Genomic DNA, 7,500 nt, shown 5'->3' with positions numbered 1-7,500 from the left:
GAGGAACAGAGATGCTGTGCGTGCCCTTAACCACAATCTTCAATACATCCCTCGAAACTGGACAACTCCCTGAGATATGGAAGACGGCAAATGAAGTCCCCATTTTTAAGAAAGGAGACAGAAACGAGGAACTAAATTACAGACCTGTGTCTCTGACGTATATAGTATACAAAGTCATGGAGAAGATTATCAGGAGGAGAGTGATGGAGCACCTGGAACGGAACTAGATTATAAATGATAAGCAGCACGGATTCATGGAAGACAAAACTTCTGGAGTTTTATGACAAGGTAACAAAAGTAAGACAAGAGAGAGAGGGGTGGGTGGATTGCATTTTTCTGGACTGCAGGAAGGCCTTCGACACAGTTCCTCACAAAAGATTAGTGCAGAAGCTGAAGGATCAGGCGCATGTAACAGGGAGGGCATTGCAATGGATCAGAGAATACCTGACAGGGAGGCAACAACGAGTCATGGTACGTGACGCCCGCTCGTCACAGTGGGCGCCTGTGACGAGCGGGGTCCCACAAGGATCAGTCCTAGGACCAGTGCTATTTTTGATATATGTGAATGATATGATGGAAGGGATAGACTCAGAAGTGTCCTTATTCGCAGATGATGTGAAGTTGTTGAGAAGAATTAAATCGGATGAAGATCAGGCAGGACTACAAAGAGACCTGGACAGAGGGGACACGTGGTCTAGAAACTGGCTTCTCGAATTCAACCCTGCCAAATGCAAAGTCATAAAGACTGGGGAAGGGCAAAGAAGACCGCAGACAGAGTATAGGCTAGGTGGACAAAGACTACAAACCTCACTCAAGGAGAAAGATCTTGGGGTGACCATAACACCGAGCACGTCTCCGGAGGCACACATCAACCAGATAACTGTTGCAGCACATGGGCGCCTGGCAAACCTGAGAATATTGTTCCGATACCTTAATAAGGAATCGTTCAAGACACTGTACACTGTGTACGTCAGGCTCATACTGGAATGTGCAGCACCGGTTTGGAACCCACACCTGGTCAAGCACGTCAAGAAGTTAGAGAAAGTACAAAGGTTTGCAACAAGGCTAGTTCCAGAGCTTAGGGGAATGTCCTACGAAGAAAGGTTGAGGGAAATCGGACTGACGACACTGGAGGACAGAAGGGTCAGGGGAGACATCATAACGACATACAACATACTGCGTGAATAGATAAGGTGGACAGAGGCAGGATGTTCCACAGACGTGACACATAAACAAGGGGTCACAATTGGAAGCTGAAGACTCAGATGAGTCAAAGGGATGTTAGGAAGTATTTCTTCAGCCACAGAGTTGTTAGGAAGTAGAATAGTCTGGCAAGTGATGTAGTGGAGGCAGGAACCATACATAGTTTTAAGACGAGGTATGATAAAGGTCATGGAGCAGGCAGAGGGAGGACCCAGTAGCGGTCAGTGAAGAGGCCGGGCCAGGAGCTGAGTCTCGGCCCCTGCAACCATAATTAGCTGAGTACACGCACACACACACGATCGTTCAACACCTGTTCTTTGATCAACTGCTAAAATTGGATATCCTGAGACATATTCCCTTTGGTTGTCCCATTAGAAAGCCGGACCATGAAGAAGAAAGTACAAAGAAAATGGTGCATGAAAGGGCAATTGCAAGGAAACCGAAGCATGATAGAGCAGTTGCAAGGAAACCGTAGCATTAAAGGTTAATTGCAAAGAAAATCCTAAATTTGAAGGGTTTGAGAGAAGTGCCTCAGCATTTACACACACTTAACCTTACACTGTGTCAACAGTGTAAAGAACACAGAGAAATATACTGTAGCCATGACGCACTGCCCAGCACAGCTGGTCTATACTGAGAGATTAAGTATTGCTCCAGATACTGAGAGATTAAGTATTGCTCCAGATACTGAGAGATTAAGTATTGCTCCAGATACTGAGAGATTAAGTATTGCTCCAGATGCTGAGACATTAAGTATTGCTCCAGATGCTGAGACATTAAGTATTGATCCAGATGCTGAGACATTAAGTATTGCTCCAGATGCTGAGACATTAAGTATTGCTCCAGATGCTGAGACATTAAGTATTGCTCCAGATACTGAGAGATTAAGTATTGTCCCAGATACTGAGAGATTAAGTATTGCTCCAGATGCTGAGACATTAAGTATTGCTCCAGATGCTGAGAGATTAAGTATTGCTCCAGATACTGAGAGATTAAGTATTGCTCCAGATACTGAGAGATTAAGTATTGCTCCAGATACTGAGAGATTAAGTATTGCTCCAGATGCTGAGAGATTAAGTATTGCTCCAGATGCTGAGAGATTAAGTATTGCTCCAGATGCTGAGAGATTAAGTATTGCTCCAGATACTGAAAGATTAAGTATTGCTCCAGATGCTGAGAGATTAAGTATTGCTCCAGATGCTGAGAGATTAAGTATTGCTCCAGATGCTGAGAGATTAAGTATTGCTCCAGATACTGAGAGATTAAGTATTGTTCCAGATACTGAGAGATTAAGTATTGCTCCAGATGCTGAGACATTAAGTATTGCTCCAGATGCTGAGAGATTAAGTATTGCTCCAGATACTGAGAGATTAAGTATTGCTCCAGATACTGAGACATTAAGTATTGCTCCAGATGCTGAGACATTAAGTATTGCTCCAGATGCTGAGAGATTAAGTATTGCTCCAGATACTGAGAGATTAAGTATTGTCCCAGATACTGAGAGATTAAGTATTGCTCCAGATGCTGAGACATTAAGTATTGCTCCAGATGCTGAGAGATTAAGTATTGCTCCAGATGCTGAGAGATTAAGTATTGCTCCAGATGCTGAGAGATTAAGTATTGCTCCAGATACTGAGAGATTAAGTATTGTTCCAGATACTGAGAGATTAAGTATTGCTCCAGATACTGAGAGATTAAGTATTGCTCCAGATACTAGGAGATTAAGTATTGCTCCAGATACTGAGAGATTAAGTATTGATCGAGATGCTGAGAGATTAAGTATTGCTCCAGATGCTGAGAGATTAAGTATTGCTCCAGATGCTGAGAGATTAAGTATTGATCCAGATGCTGAGAGATTAAGTATTGCTCCAGATGCTGAGAGATTAAGTATTGCTCCAGATGCTGAGAGATTAAGTATTGCTCCAGATGCTGAGAGATTAAGTATTGCTCCAGATGCTGAGAGATTAAGTATTGCTCCAGATACTGAGAGATTAAGTATTGCTCCAGATGCTGAGAGATTAAGTATTGCTCCAGATACTGAGAGATTAAGTATTGCTCCAGATGCTGAGAGATTAAGTATTGCTCCAGATGCTGAGAGATTAAGTATTGCTCCAGATACTGAGAGATTAAGTATTGCTCCAGATGCTGAGAGATTTAGTATTGCTCCAGATACTGAGAGATTAAGTATTGCTCCAGATACTGAGAGATTAAGTATTGCTCCAGATGCTGAGAGATTAAGTATTGCTCCAGATGCTGAGACATTAAGTATTGATCCAGATGCTGAGAGATTAAGTATTGCTCCAAATACTGAGAGATTAAGTATTGCTCCAGATACTGAGAGATTAAGTATTGCTCCAGATGCTGAGAGATTAGGTATTGCTCCAGATACTGAGAGATTAAGTATTGATCCAGATGCTGAGAGATTAAGTATTGCTCCAGATACTGAGAGATTAAGTATTGATCCAGATGCTGAGAGATTAAGTATTACTCCAGATACTGAGAGATTAAGTATTGATCCAGACACTGAGAGATAAAGTATTGCTCCAGATACTGAGAGATTAAGTATTGCTCCAGATGCTGAGAGAATAAGTATTACTCCAGATACTGAGAGATTAAGTATTGATCCAGATGCTGAGAGATTAAGTATTGCTCCAGATGCTGAGAGATTAAGTATTACTCCAGATACTGAGAGATTAAGTATTGATCCAGATGCTGAGAGATTAGGTATTGCTCCAGATACTGAGAGATTAAGTATTGCTCCAGATGCTGAGAGATTAAGTATTGCTCCAGATGCTGAGAGATTAAGTATTGCTCCAGATACTGAGAGATTAAGTATTGATCCAGATGCTGAGACATTAAGTATTGCTCCAGATACTGAGAGATTAAGTATTGTTCCAGATACTGAGAGATTAAGTATTGCTCCAGATACTGAGAGATTAAGTATTGCTCCAGATGCTGAGACATTAAGTATTGCTCCAGATACTGAGAGATTAAGTATTGCTCCAGATGCTGAGACATTAAGTATTGCTCCAGATACTGAGATTTAAGTATTGCTGAGAGATTAAGAATTGATCCAGATGCTGAGAGATTAAGAATTGATCCAGGTGCTGAGAGATTAAGTATTGATCCAGACACTGAGAGATTAAGTATTGATTTAGATGCTGAGAGAGTGAGTATTAAATATTATGATTAGTTAATGACTAGTTAATTAACTAGTATGACTAGTTAATTTAAGCTAGTAATGAGTCCTTCAGCCTTGAGTCAATGTGTTCAGTCGTTCAATATTGAGATATGTAAAGCATATGCTCGGAGATGTGGCGTATATACTGCAGTATACCTGCAGTATACCTGGAGAGGGTTTTGGGGGTCAATGCCCCCGCGGCTCGGTCTGAGACCAGGCCTCATGGTTGATCACGGCCTGATAAACCAGGCTGTTATTGCTGGCCACATGCAAACTGACGTACGAACCACAGCAAGGTTGGTCAGGTACTGGCTTTAGGTTCCTGTGCAGCACCTTCTTGAAGACAACCAGGAGTCTATTGGTAAACCCCCTTATGTATGCTGGAAGGCAGTTGAAAAGTCTTGGGCCCTGGACACTTGTGTTGTCTCTCAGTGTACTCATGGCGCCCCTGCTTTTCATTGGGGGAATGTTGCATCTCCTGCCGAGTCTTTAGCTTTCATAGGGAGTGATTTTCCTGTGCAACTTTGGTACTAATCCCTCTAGTATTTTCCAAGTGTATATTATCATGTATCTTTCTCGCCTGCATTCCGGGGAATACAAATCAAGGGAATTCAACCGTTCCCAGTATTTAAGTGCCTTACCGTACTTATGTGTGCCGTGAAAGTTCTTTGTATACTCTCCAGGTCGGCAATTTCCCCTGCTTTGAAGTTTGAAGGGAGCAATTAGTGTACAGCAGTATTCTAGCCTAGAGAGAACAAGCAATTTGAAGAGAATCATCATGGGATGGGCGTCCTAAGTTTTGAAGGTTCTCATTATCCATCCTATCATTTTTCTAGCAGATGAGGTAGATACATTGTTGTGACCTTTGAAGGTTAAGTGAGGTTAATAGAAGCAGTAGGAGGCGGAGTCACCATTGTATAAAGCTTCCCAATTGTTGCACAAGTCTCTCAATACTTGCTAATAGTCCAGGTCGGACCGAAACCGCGTCATAGATTCCATTCTCCTATGTGCGGGTTATTCGTGTATACCAACGGTATACAGTATCGACACGTTGATGATTAAGACATGTGCAACACCTGGGTATGTTTATCGTGAAGACGTTTCGCCAACCAGTGGCTTTATCAATTCAGTACAGAAGTTATCTGAAGGTACTGAAACTAGAGAGAGTAGAAGATGAGATAATCAGTCCCTCAGCCTGGATGAAAGTATTCACCGCCTCAGTCTCGGAATAATAGGTGAACAAGCACTGCTTGATGCTTGGCTGGGGCAGTGAGATCATTGCAAGATGGGAACACTGCAGGAGGCCTCCCATGAACTGTTTATGTAGGCTGACTTGTGCTACAGGTTTGCCTAAACGGACAGCTTCTTGATTCTGTTGGGCTGTATTTTGTGTTCGGATAAGCGCAGCTTCGAGGCATCTTCGTGGTGTTTTGTATATTTCCTTCGTGATCAGCTAGGAATACTTCCAGGATTTCAGGTGCGTAATCTGGTTCCTCTGTACCAAGCAGCCGTTAGGTTAGGTAAGGTTCGTCAGGAAACAGGACAAGTGTTTCCTGACTTTGGTCTTAGTTAGAAGATGACCTGCCGTTGGAGCTGTAGGTCATTTGACCGAGGTCTTCCGCTGGCTTACCAGTCCACTCTTTTAAAAAGGTATGACAGCCGTTGTTTATGCTGTGGGTCACGCAGACACACCGATGTTTTTTTCTAGCTGATTTGTAAGCTAGGCGAGGTCTTTCCCAAGTATTTCTCGTCAAGTGCGCCACATGGGGTTATGTACACACCTGCGTTGATATTATATAAATGGTTTAGAAAAACCAACATATTGAAGAATTATACACTTGTGCAACATATAGGAATCTTTATTGTGGAAACGTATCGCCAACAAATAGGTTTCTCAACCCAGAAATAACATTATGCTCATTGTTCATTCAAGTGACGGTCGATTCTTAACCCAGTGTAGGTGGAGACACCCAGTTACCTCAAGATCTGGAGGAAATAACATTCTCACGGACAACTTGATCTTCTGGTGGACAACAAGGGCAGGTTACAGAAGAGACTGTTCCCGGGAGCCAGGATGTCATGGGTCAGAATGTGTATATATGTCATGTGGTTTTTTTGTCCAAGGCAGAACCTTCCAGGGTAAACAGTATGTATGTATGTATATATATATATATATTTATATATATATATATATATTTATATATATATTTTTATATATATATATTTATATATATATTTATATATATATATATTTTTATATATATATATATATATATATATATATATGTATATATATTTATATATTTATGTATAAATGTCGTGCCATATGGGAAAAGCTTGCAATTTTGGTTTAAATAGCAACGCTCTTCTTGCCGAATAGGGAAATCGAAAATTTGTGTATGCAATAATTTCGCAAAAAAACATTCTGAACCTAAAGAAAAAAATATATATTTCATTGTGTTTATTTATTATTAAATTATTGTAAACTTATCTCAAATAGATTTAGCTGGATTAGGCTCAATTAAATAGCGTTTGTTATAATAAGGTTAGGTTGGTTTTCTAGCAAATTTAAACAAATCTAAATCTATTTCAATGCAGAAACTAAGCTAATTAGGAAATGAAACCAGGAAGTTGCAATTAGTAATCTGAGGAAGGGGAGTTCTGTTCCAGTTCCTCGGATTAAGAGACCTTCAAATAGCACCTACCTTTGAAAGGTCATCTTTGCTATACACAGAGGTAGACTGCTTAAAAGCTCCGGCTGTCGAGGTGCGGAAGCCAGTACCTCAGAGGTAGCGCCAGTGAGCAATTGTTCCGATGCTGTGGCAAGGTAGCACTGTACTACCATACGTGAGGTAGCACTGTGGAATAGCACTGTACTACCTTACGTGAGGTAGCACTGTGGAGCAGTACTGTGATATATATATATATATATATATATATATATATATATATATATATATATATATATATATATATATATATATATATATATATATATATATATATATATATATATATATATATATATATATATATATATGTCGTGCCGAATAGGTAAAACTTGCGATTTTGGCTTAAATAGCAACGCTCTTCTTGTGACTCAAGTCTCCCACAAT

The sequence above is a fragment of the Cherax quadricarinatus genome, chromosome 86 (genome assembly GCF_038502225.1).
Source record: "Cherax quadricarinatus isolate ZL_2023a chromosome 86, ASM3850222v1, whole genome shotgun sequence".
NCBI lineage: Eukaryota > Metazoa > Arthropoda > Malacostraca > Decapoda > Parastacidae > Cherax > Cherax quadricarinatus.
The sequence above is the reverse complement of the archived record's forward strand: the minus strand, read 5'-3'. Positions refer to the sequence as shown.